Consider the following 13,688-nt stretch of genomic DNA (forward strand, 5'->3'; position numbering starts at 1 on the left):
CTTAAAACTGAAAATGAAATGAAATTAAATTGGTTTAACATCACACAGAAAAACAAAAAAAGGCAGAAGAGTTACGATAACATGAAATACAAAAGATATTTGATGATAAAGAAGCAGGAGCAGAACTAGCTTGGTGCTATCCTTCTCAAAGGGAGAGGACGCCTTAGTCAGCTCTTTAGACCTTAGTTTAAATAAATATATGTTCAAAATATCTGAATTTGAACAGCCGTGGAATTATCACTTGATAACATAATTATAGCGCATTAAAAAGATTCTATAATTAATTCTTATGCCAAAACCAATTTAAAAAATTAAATTGATTTATATTTATATATATATATATTTATCGCATATACAGCTTCCGTAGATGTGTATGTAACTGAACTCCTCCTAACCATTGTCTGTTGACTGATGTCGATGAACGTTTTTATTTGTATTTGAGGTCCGGGTGTTTTAGACCGTTAATAAAACTCTAAATTCGATTGAGCAAAGTCGAGATAGGTGGCTAGTTATTTATTTATATAGATGTTACCGATTGGTCCATTTAACAGCCTGTAAATTTCCCACTGCTGGGTTAAAGGCCCCCTCTCCCTTTGAGCAGAAGGTTTGGAGCATATTCCACCACGCTGCTCCAATGCGGGCGGAATACACATGTGACAGAATTTCGTTGAAATTAGACACATGCAGGTTTCCTCACGATGTTTTCCTTCACCGCCGAGCATGAGATGAATTATAAACACAAATTAAGCACATGAAATTTCAGTGGTGCCTGTCTGGGTTTGAACCCGAAATCAGCGGTTAAGATGCACGCGTTCTAACCACTGGGCCATCTCGGCTCTTATTTACGGTATTGTACGGAACACTTCAACATTTTCCAATGTAAGCACTTGTGTTATCTGTTAACTAGGCGGAAAACTATGCCTCGTATTGTAAAACGATGTTATTGTATTCTAAAAATATAATTACTTTGTGTTATATTATATTTTGCAACGTAATATATTCATCAAAGTTTACTTTTGGTTTATTGTTAAATCGGTATTAGTGTATACATTAACATTATTGTTTCTATTGTGTCATAACTATCTTTTCTCGTTCAAACTAAAGCAATGTTTATTTGTGCTTCTGTAGGTTAGTTGTCTGTACAACATGACACAGTAAAAATCGCAGCCCATTGTATTGGCACTGGATAGGATGACGTATGGATCAATTGGCCATAGCACCCGTGCGAATTCGAAACGGGTAGCTAATATATGCAGGGGTATTAATAATCGTGCGACTTTAAAGTTCTTACTCATTGGCTGTTAAATGTCGTATGACTGCAAATAGGGGACTAAATTGTTAAACACTTCAAAGACCCCTAGGATAATCTAGGCGCAATCACCTCGGCCTCTTTTGAAATTATGTTGCTATTTTTGCGGTTGTGTTTTCAAATCATATTAATGGAACGGCAATATTTTCTTTCGCCTTTTTACGACTTTATGCGTAAAGGGTGTCGAAAAAACTCTATAGTTGTCCGGAGGTTGACCTTTAAAACTTAGGCATCATAATAATCATAAGAGATAAAATAATACACAACCAGCATTATCATGACCGAACATTACCATTGACGCCTCTTCACTCCTTACCTACGTCACGGCTTAAATTAATATAAATGGTCCAGCGTCATTTGACACTGAATCTGCTTCAATTTGGTTTTATTTATCTCAATCTATCGTAACTGCGTTTCGTTTTTTAATGGAATAATGACCTTCGTAAATGCATCCGTTTTTTTACGTAATAGGTAGGCGGGCGGCCAAATGAGCCACCTGATGGTAAGTGGTCACCACCGTTGGCATTGATGCTGTACGTAATTTTAACCATTCCTTATATCACAGCCACTAACCTTAGGTGCTAAGATGTTAAGACCCATGTGCCTGCAATTACACTGGCTCACTCATCCTATAAACCGAAATACAGCAATACTGAGTATTGCTGTTTGGCGGTAAAATATCTGATGAGTGGTTGGTACCTACCCAGAATAATACTTTACTTAAATACACAATTACAGTCATTCCTTAACATTTCATGGTCATCAGTGCAAATTTAATTTCAGTACGAATTTTTTTAGCACGGTAATATTACTTTTTTACCTAACGGATTTACGGATACGAACGGATTCGAAGTCGCTCTGACTTCGTACTACTTTCCACGGATTCTGTTAACATTTGCGATTTCGTTGTCGGTGTGCTGTGATGCGTAAATTGCCGACTGTGCATCAACTGGATGCTGATACATGTTGTGTCTGTGTTGTAAAATATACACTGCAATCTCGCAACAACGCAAATCTTAGCAACATGTGTTTATTCAGCCTGTAAATTACCCAATGCTAGGCTAAAGGCCTCGTCTCCCTTTGAGGAGAAGGTTTGGAGCATATTCCACTACGCTGCTCCAATGCGGGTTGGTGGAATACACATGTGGCAGAATTTCGTTGAAATTAGACACATGCAGGTTATTCTCACGATGTTTTCCTTCACCGGCGAGCACGAGATGAATTATAAACACAAATTAAGCACATGAAAATTCAGTAGTGCCTGCCTGGGTTTGAACCCGAAATCATCGGTTAAAATGCACGCGTTCAAACCACTGGGCTCTTTATATATTACTACTATCATACTCATCAAAGCCATGCACCTCAAAAACGCACACAAGTAAAGTAGTAACGTTTGGTGAGTGTCAGGCATAGTTATTACGCACACCAAGACAACAAAGTCAGATCATTTGTATTAGTTCTTTCGCAGTGCGACACTCTATCTAGATATATAAATTATCTAAGTAAGTACGTGTGTACTCTAATACTCTTAAAGTCACAAACAAAATTCCACGCCCACGATGCGACAGCAAGTACAATACAAGGTGTAAACATATTTATATTTAGTTTAAGTAGCAATAAAACCCTAAATTCGTCTAGTATTTCAGAAACTGTATTTTTGTCATTGAATTAAAAAAAAAGAACATTGTCAGAGTATAGTCATAATTTAAAATAAATTGAAATGTTTTTAAATATTATTTCCTATTTAAAACTATTAAAGTTACTTGATTTATTATGTTTATTATATATTTTTTTTTAATCAACAAAAGCTTCAAGTAACATAATCCGTCTATATACATAAAATGTATTTTAATTTAGGAAATTGGTACCAATTTAGTTCAATTTGGAAGAAGTACAGTAATAAAATATAAAAATTATATTTTCAAATACAAACAAACACTCAGACTATAAAAGTTACGAACGAGATATGATTATGATAACGTAAATAGTGATGTAAGAAACGATATTTTTTTGCAAAACGGCGTTTCAGCGATGATAAGACAAACAAACACGGAACAACAAAGTGTGGGCTTCCGTCGCTTGATTTACGGCCAATTGACTGCGCTGTATCAATTGGAAGATTACGGGTTACCTTTGGCCAGCCTTGGTCTTATCATTTCAAATATTGGGCCAATTAATAAACCAAACTTTTTTTTATAATTTCTGAATCATAATACTTTTACGTACGCTATTTTGTAGCTTGTATAGTAAATGGAATATTGTTGTGCCAAAATATTTGTTTGACCAGCTTTCGTTCTCGGCTTCACCGAATGTAAGGGTTTTATGATGACCCCTGACAGCATGTATGTAAAATTTCAAGATGATGAGTCGAATGTCGCTATCATTTTGAATGTCAGCTATCCTTGAAAGGGTTACTTTAGTTTTGGATTTCTGGAAAAAATAAGAAATGCCGCTTTTGGAGCCATTCCATTATGATATTTTAAAGGTAGAACGGGAAGTGCAGTAATAGTACCTGTTTATGTCATCTCATAAAATATATCTCGGAGAGATTTACTAGATTAATTTGTATTGAATAAACAATATAAAAGACGTAAACGAATTATAAACAAAATCACGTGAGTTACTCCCACAGACTTGCGCACAGGGTGTAATGCACGCGCTCGGCTATCTTCCAATCGGCACACCCCCAGGTGTGATGACGTCAAGGACTAAAATGGTATCAATATCGGATGATCTTTGAATGCCATCAATGGATGGCTACAACATACTTTGGGATGGTGCCAAATATGGACAAGATAATTTGTTTCATATTACTAATTTAGTACCGTACATTTTGGTGTAAAATACGCGCAATCTATGGTGGCCGGTTTTAAGTTGGTTTCCGACAAATGAAAGTAAAATAGTTAAAAACGATACAATAATTTACGTAGTCGGATCTCGGGATTGAGTGACTCAATTTTTGTTTCTAAAATGTATGTCTGCGTAACTACTTATGTCTGAGTGCCTGTATTTCCAGAATGTCTTATGTTCAGAATGCAGTTTTTGAGAAGAAGAAGAAGAAGAAGACAAACACCAGTTGATATAAGATGATACTAAAAAAACAACTCTTTCTGACTGAGAGTGATCCATCGACAATAACTTACAAAATCTATTTTTAACGAAATTCTGTAGGTATTTGGACAAGAATAATGAAAATTCAGGTGCCAAAATGTTGGATAACCCGTGTAATGCGTTACACATATTTAAGAGGGCAATTGAGGGAGTGTCCTCTACAAGAATGGATTTAGATCAAACCGTGATGTTTACGGTTACAGACTTGGCAAGTCAATTTGGCATCAAGTAAAATTTTCCTATGACTGGTCATTTGTTCGGCTAAATATAAACTTTAGGCTCATCTAAGTCATTTGACCTGTAGGATCAGGTGTTTAAGACAATTCTATTAATGTTTTGGCATTTAGAGAGTTTTAAGTGCATATTAGTCATCCTTTATTATGTTTAAAATTATTTGCGTTTACTCTTAAATCAAGAATAATATAACGAAAACTAATATTTATAAACTCAACTTTTTTCTATTTAGTTAAATTATGCAGATTTAATATTTGAATTTTATTTATTTTTTTCAATTTATACTTATTTTGGCATTTGATGACAAAATGATAAGATTACCAAATTATTATTTTAGTGCAATTAGTAATTTGCATGCTATCAAAAGCCATTTTTAATTATGCCGAGGAAGTAGAACACGCACGTGCATAAGTACGCGTTTTTTCTTTTGTACATTTTTATTTTATGTATTTAAAATATTGAGTAAAATGTAGAAATAGGAGTCGTACCTAGTAAAAAAAGGCATATCAATACTTTACTCTTCAATCTTCGACTATTAATTTTCAAGAGTGGCTCTATCGAAATAAATGCATTAGCAAAATGTTCTTTAGATAGAATATAGTTAATCAAAAATTATTAATTTCGAACTCTAAAAATCAATAAATTAAATGTTATCAATAAAAAAACATATACGTATATAATTTATGTTATAATTCAATACCATTGAACCAACGACGGTTATGATACGTTCAGCATTGTTCTTGTAGTTCAATGACCTTATGTGATTCATAAGCACGTTTCATCAGACCATGGCTTTTGTGGTGACCTTCTCCTTCTAAACATTGAAAAAAGTTTTACAACAAGGGGGTAAGATTAAACGCACATTGTAGAGCTATGATTTGTGTATCGGTGAAATTGTTAAGACCAAATTATTTGACGAATTATTTCAAGTGGTTTACAAATTTCAAAAGACAAAGCCAATTTATAACGATCACTCACAACGTCCCACCGTCTTGTCAAAACATCGTTTTAAGCTCTAAAATAATATTAATGAGTTTAGAGCTACCTGTTAGTCAACGCTATAAGTAAAATGATATATTGCGTAACGGAGCAAGGTTTTATGTGATTCGTCCGGAGTATTGTCGATAGTAGAATATCATTGCCAGGATATTTTTCAGCAGAAAAACGACAAACGATACCAAAAATTTAATACGACATATATAAATATATAATTTACCATATACATATATGGTAAATTATCTAGTAAGCCTTTTACTCGAACGCATAATTGGTATCAATTTTTTGGGCATTATCCAAACTGCCAGTTGCTAAATTAATAAAAAAAGGAAAGAAAGTAACTGTCTGTAAACGTCACCCTGCTGGACTAAGGTAGTTTTTGGAGCTTATAACACTACACTTGTTTTAATGCGTTTTAGTGTATACTTTTTTGGTAGAACTTCACCAAATGTTGCAGAATTTTTCACAATTTCCAGCTTTAAGGCTGAACACGATATAAATTATAAACACATATTAAGTATATGAAAATTCAGAAGCATTCGTGCTAGACTAACAGACACATAGAATCTTTGAATATATTTTATAAAAGCCTACCTAGATAAATTATATTTAAAAAAAGCAATTAATCGTAATTCTATTTATATACAAAGACATACTTTTAATAAACGTCATAACAGGTATCACGTTACATGAAATAATCTTATATTTTATGCAAGCGGTGATGATTTTTGTGTATACACAATACGGGTTATATTTGCGTGAACGTCTAGCACGTGTTTTCATCTAATACGCTGTGCAACTAAATATTGCATAATAGTACCAAGTATTACAATTAACATTAGTGTTGTCATGTGGATAAAAAATATCTTCATCAGAATTAGATTTATATATTGTTAAGATATTTTGAGGTTAGGTGAAACGTTGTAAACGAGGAACCTTAATATGAGAGAAGAAGAATTATTTAGATCATTCTAGAATTATTAATAACATAATAATGAAAAGTTTTTAAGCCACATTCTGAATCAATTGAAATTTGAATCGTCTGATTTGACTTCCAAAAAAATTTACGCAAATTGATTTGATAAGTCTTCTGTTACAGCTTTTTCAGTTCAATTTGTGATTCAATTGCAAAATGTAATTGTTTCTCCTATATTATTTTCAGTATCATTTGTTAACAAATTATCTACGACCGCATCTGTTATTAATATGCTTATGAGAAAATATTCACAATAGTAACTGAGACTTAAAGTCAGTATTTTTCCATCTGCCTCGTGCATACTTGCATATCTATTACTGGTAGTACATAAACCTTTGTCTTTGTAAAAATAATGGATTGCTTTAGATATATTTACTAAAAAGATAAATCCATTATAATCTCTGTCAGAAACAGAAGATACAAGCTCGACTCTTCACAATTTATATGAATACTAGAATCCGCTATTCCAAATTTTACCAAGATCCGCCGAGCCGTTTTTCTTAATTAATTATCAAATAAAGTAAGAGACTTCGAAATATTCACATTTATACAACTGGATACTTTTATGTAAAAGCAGGTTATGTATAATAAATTGCAATGTGTAATAACTATATTTAACTATATTATAGTTGGTGGAAAATAATTTATTGATGGTTATTTTATATTACTTTTTTATATAACTGATGATAAGCTTGACGTCAAAAATCAATATTGTTAATGAGAAAATAAGTTTATGAATTTGTTACATTTTCACGTATCAACTATTCAACCTGAGTTTCTTTCGCCGGTTCTTCTGAGGTTCGAGGTATTAATTTGGTGGTAGATTTTTGACTATCGATAAGCAAGAGTGACACTTCTATATTGAATAAGGATTTTTTTTTTGATTCAATGAAGGAGGTTAGCTTATCTAGTCTTAAGTCATGCGTCATGTAAGTCACAAAAAAATTATTGCTTTGCAAATCTTTAACAAGATATCAAAATCACAATCTGAATATATAATTTTATGTACTTAGGTCACGTGTAGGAATTATTCGTGCAATCTTTATGACTGGAATGGGATATGACATAACAATTCTTGGGATAGTTGTTCGTACGAGTCAAGTTTATACCGTGATGAGGTGTTTCTAGGTAATAATTAAGGAACCGTTTCATGGGCTATTAATTACTGATTTTTTAAATATGGAATCTCTACTAGTATAATAAAAGCGTTGGTGTGTTTGTTTATTTGTTCTATCATACAGCAAGGAGCAACGAATCGATCTGATTTTTCCAATGGTTGTTATGAGTCAGACAATGACATACTTTTATTCACAAAAAAGCAATGGAAGTCAGCTAATAAAAAGTGGTTAATATTTCGAATAGTACTAAAATCTAAGTCAGGTGAAGTTTTTCCTTGAACAGCGCATATGCTGCTACCTCTGCGTACCTCGCTCGTGAAATGTTGAAAGCCATCTTACAGTGATAAGTTATTTAGATTATTTCAACTTCGTATATCACATTCTGACATTTAAAGATCGTTCTGCATTCAGGGCGACAATTCTACCAACAAATTCTTACTGAATCGCAATCGAATCGAAACGATATCGTTGCCGTTCAGTCTTCTTCCTATTCTACTAAACCATCGATCCTTTTGGCTGGTCGAAGTTAAATCGGAATTAGATCTGGATCATATCATAACCGGTATAAATAAATAGAATCGGTCATAGCCGTTATATGATTGTAGAATTGGCTTCCAGTTCATTGTGTTACTAGAATAGCTCTTTAGGTGCCTATTTGCCTGGCTGACTACCAATCATATATTTAAAAAATGACTTACACGACAGGACAGATGCTCGGCTCGTGCTATTTGTATTCATCACCTGAACAAGCATGGTCATATCACTGAAGATAATTTTACAACCTATCATACTACTACTTAACTAGTATCATCAAGTGTATCGCGGTAAATATTGCGCCAGTATGTACATAACTATTCAACGCAATAATAATTACAACGTATATAATTTATTTGAAGATAAAAATCAAATTACGCTTTCGGCAAAAAATTTAATTTAAGAATATTGTAATTTGTAGCGTCACCTACACAAGTCTGACGTCAAGTGGGCACCTAACTAACGACTTTGATGATGTTTGGGTTACCAAGTATTGCTTTTGACTAATTTTATTGAATGATTAGTCTATATTTTATTGATTGTTCTTACCGGCAGTGAGTATCACGCTATACCGTCAGGTGTACTATTCAAATAAATTATTTGATTATGAGGCCAAATAGCAAAGGTTATATCACTAAATAAATCATTTATTTCAGTTTTTACTGAATTAGTTCTAATCAAATTCACTAATATCCAGTCGAATTAATAATGAAGAACAGTTTACAAATGAATTCGATTTAATTTATAACAATAATAGAGATATTATTAGTGCTTAACCTAAAGCAACAGACTCTTGTACCCTTCAGACATATTCCAAAACGGACAACTATTTTCCTTAAGTAAATTATTATTCATTATTATATAATTACATTAAAATAGTTATATATTCAAAAGTGAATAAAATTTAATCTGTGAAAGCAAAACATAACCCTTGATAATCGATACGTTTCGATCTTGGTTTAAAAGCATTGATAGCATTAGAATCGGGATTAGTTGCGATCGTTTGGCAAATCATAACAAATTCAATGACTAAATATATATACACATATGTATCAGTACGAACACAGTTACAATACATAGCATTACTAGATTTGTTTGCTCAAATCACAGCCAGTTAGCAATGTCCACAGATATAACCAGTCAATAGACAAATTTAGAAAAAGTAATATTTTTTGTACAATTGTGTCCATTTTGTTAGTGTATTTTACAGGTTTCTATTTTATCAAACTTCAGCCAAAAGTTTCGAATGGTTCTTTTTAATTTCTTGTAGCTTCGAATAGTCTATCATTGGTACGTGTACCTAGAATAAAGAGGTTTCTAGAAGCGACTCACACCATGCTTTAAACACCTAAATTCATGCATCAGAAATTATTCAGATACGTTTAACCTTGAAGTCCCTAAGGTCAAAAATATATCGCATTCCTTTTAAAAATTTCTGAGCAGTATTTTTATTTGTTTCTCGAACATTCTATAAATAGCGTCACATCCGTCGGGAACAGTCAGGGAACAGTCAGGGAATGACATTTGGTATTGATGTTCTTAAGAACGGGGTTTGGGATGAGGTGATGGATTTACTATTAAGTAATAAGTTTAAAAAAATCCAATTTGAGTTACTCTTTAAAAATTTTTTTAAATTCCTTTTATCATATACCATGATATATTTTAAATAAGGCAATAATGAGCAATTGTATGGTTGCAATTATATATTTTAATTGATGACAGGAAGATTGTGAGCAGACGAACGAATGGGACCAGATGATACGTCACTTTTGTTCATTGGCATTATGCATCGGCTATACCATTGCCAATATGTTGTCAACACGAGTTATATAATCTACTCGTAACCCACGATCTCATTCATATCTATTCTATAAAAACAGAATAAAATTTATCATCTACTAGTGAAGTTTGATAATACAATGTTCTTATATCTGAGAAGTTCTCTGAGAAACGATGCTGCATTTATATATGCAATTATATTTAAATTATAGGCCATGTATTCTACTACATCGCTATTAGCAATAAAGAGAAGTAATTAATTTAAGTTTAGTCTGTGGAAATTATTTGAAAATAAAATAGGTACAAAAAATATTATAAAATATTCTTTAGGCTTAAATTTATTTTTGTTGGCAACTGTATCATGAATTATTCCGTTATTTTCAAGATCAATTCTTGACTTCCTCTATTATATTGGTACATATTTTAAATACTTAGTAGATCTGTCACACTAGTGTTAAACCGAAAATTATTTATAAAATTCATTAAATCGGTCTAATCATTTCAACAAACATGTTATTTTCCACTTCAAATTAAATAAAAAAAAAAATATTTAAACAACATTAATAAACACGGATACTTACAGTAGTATACATATGTATAAAAAACATGACATAATATAATGACAATCGGTTAAGTACTAATTTAAAAAAATCTATATTTTTGTCATTTTAATTTATAAAATAAATTAATAAATAGGGTAAATCTAAAACAGTTTCTAATGTCAAATCAACTCAAATCCTAGGATACCAAATTAGGAAGTGAGATAATAAAGATATCTCAACAGATTTGGATGTCAGATTCGAATTCGAATAATTTTTGTGACATAAATATATTCCAATCATATGGATACGGAAGGAGAACCGAGAGATTTTGCGCACTCTGAAAGAGGCCTGTGTGTGTAAGTAGCAGATTGTGATGATGATGAAATATATTCGAAATTTAAAAATAACAAATTATATTGTTAATTATCATACAAAATATATCTCTTTTTTTAAATTGGGAAATCTATAAATTAAAAAAAAATAAATAAGCAGTCTTGAAAATGGTTAAAAATCCTAACGAATAAAAAAAAAAAAAACAGACGCATCGCTTACAAAAAATAAAATTCAAAATTCGATCACCTTTTCCTGTGAAGCAAAACAATTATTGACAGACACATACGAATATATTACCTAACAATCATACATAATTTAATTTTGTTTTACGTCACTTAGTCGGATTATACTATTTTAAATTTATTAACTTAATATATTTCATTCGGTACGTTCAAAGACATCTTTATTATTTCAAATGCGATGCATATCTTTTTTTTATGTACATTCAAATATTTTACTGGCAAAGATTCAAAATTACGATGCCCAGACATAATTGAATAGTCTTGAACATTGTAAAAACGCCTTTGATATATCTAGATACTGATATTGAATCTTGTAACCACTTGATCAATTAAGCAAAAAAGTTAAGTGTAGTGTAATGAGATGAACTGCAATATAAATGACATAAAAAAAAATTAGAAAAAGATTAATTTATTTAAATTTGGAAAACTTAATAATGTTAACTACATATTGTTTTTTAGTTAGTTATAACTATAAAATAATGCATTTTTAATGTCAACGAAGAAATGGAACTTTGAAAGTAAAATTAAACTCGATACGAATAAATTATTAGACAAGTGTAATATTACGAATAAAGATATATTAAACAAAAACAGTTTGTAGTGTGTAATAAAGGTGAGCCATTAGCGAATCGTATCGAATTTATAAATCTAATTAAATACTTTTTTGATCCACAACAGGAACACAGCACTCGTGATAATGAAATGATTACACGTTAAATGAAACCTGTATATCATATAGTGAATGGCATTTCAAGGAACACCTGTTGGTTGACCTTAAGAACTAACTTTGCGAATCAGATTATTTAATATTTGTATAAGAAAGTAAAATTAGTTTTATGTTAAGTAACTACGTCATTACCAAATCTTTAATTAGCTTTCATTGCTAAGTAAGTTAGCATTAAAATCATAGTAACAAAGTTGTCATCAGCCTGTTTGAACACAACGAACATAATGGAGATATATAATTGAGAACAATGGATAAATTTTAATACTACAATAAAAAGATTACATATAATAAATATCTTTATAAGGTTTATAAAGATTATTAAAATAACGATGCTTTGGTTAGCACGGAAACGGTATTAAATAAACACCACGATGTACCTGTCGCAACAGTTAATACATTTAATACATGTAACATCAAATCTCTTGCATCACATGGAATTACAAACAGTAAACATTTGCCTTCAGTTTTTTTTTTATAATTTAAATAGTATTAATACAAGAAATAGAACATTGTACGGAAATGATGATTGGTGTGGTATTCTGTTAGGTAACAAAGTCTTAACAGCACTGACAGTAACCGACAGTTGTCAGATTACGTCAATGACAATCAACGTAATTCAAGCATGTTTTATTCGATTTAATCCATTATGCAATACTTAAATAAAGTTTAATATACGTATTCTTAAAATTTGCAAACATAATGAGGACATAATTGTTATTTGCAAAAAAAATCTTATACATGAAATTACAATTCGTCTCCACTTCAAGGGTAAAGCGCGGCGAGTTGTGCCAAAAAGTTTATTTCTGGATGTAGAATATTCAAAGCGTATCAAGATCAATGTGAACAAACAATACAATAGATACAATACAACTCACCGAGAACTATGTACGAGTTAATCCCAACACGACACTAGTTCACAATTTACAATTTACGACGAGTTCGAGTCTCGATCATCAACACGTCCGTCTCTATCGAAAATCCGGTATCAACTGACTGAAAAACGATTGTTTCGCAGAGTAAAGTGTAGTTACATTGGCCAACGCACACATACATCATCCATTGGATGAAAGTGACGTGCACATACTACTTGTTTGTGTGTGTGATAACAACGATACATCTACAATGACGCATTGACGATAGCGTCCGTTGTCGAATTAAGTGGTTTTTAGAAAGACTTTAGACAAGGACGTGAGAGTTTTGCACAAATATTATTGTTTAACGAATTCGTTTATGGAGTAAAATTTAGGCATTGTCATATCAAAATCATACACACACAAATATATCAGATTACACTGCTCATCAGTTTTGAGTGACCTAAAATATTAATAAATGGGTCCAGCCCTTTAATCCACCTGAACTTTTGTTGTTAATTAATTCCTTCGTTTACGGAAAATTTTATTACACAATATAATATAACAAACTTAATCAATTTTAGATTAGATAATTTTATCGTTGATCTTAAAAAAAAATCCATAACTTACTGCAGAGAAAACTTATTATTGCACGTTTGTTAAAATCAAAAAGATTTTACGTGATAGAACTATTAGTATTTTTCCATTAAAACCTTTATCGTTTAGAGCCAAATGGATAATAGGATTACATAACTCTATTATAACGTCGATACATAAAGTAAAATTACGAAAACTGCATATTTGGTATCTACATTCATTATGATAGACTAAATTAAGCTACTGGACCTTGATTTACATTACCATCGACATTACGCGTCAGAAGAATGTTTATACCGTCAGCGCTTCGACAATATTAATGTCCTTTTTGTTTAAATT

The 13,688-nt window shown here is 31.6% G+C and overlaps 1 protein-coding gene across 4 annotated transcripts in view; it reads right to left on the reverse strand.

Annotated features, from left to right (window-relative positions):
- Positions 1 to 13,688, reverse strand: part of LOC125073811 (trehalase-like) — a 67,334-nt gene that overhangs the window by 31,067 nt on the left and 22,579 nt on the right. The window contains exon 1 of one of the 4 annotated variants that reach the window (XM_047684875.1): positions 12,777 to 12,892. The exons of the other annotated variants lie outside the window; for them this stretch is intronic. The gene's annotated coding sequence lies outside the window, so the exon portion shown is untranslated. Of the gene's footprint in view, positions 1 to 12,776; positions 12,893 to 13,688 lie in introns of those variants that run through there. 4 annotated transcript variants of the gene reach the window in all.

The sequence above is a fragment of the Vanessa atalanta genome, chromosome 25, assembly GCF_905147765.1.
Source record: "Vanessa atalanta chromosome 25, ilVanAtal1.2, whole genome shotgun sequence".
In the NCBI taxonomy this organism is placed as follows: domain Eukaryota; kingdom Metazoa; phylum Arthropoda; class Insecta; order Lepidoptera; family Nymphalidae; genus Vanessa; species Vanessa atalanta.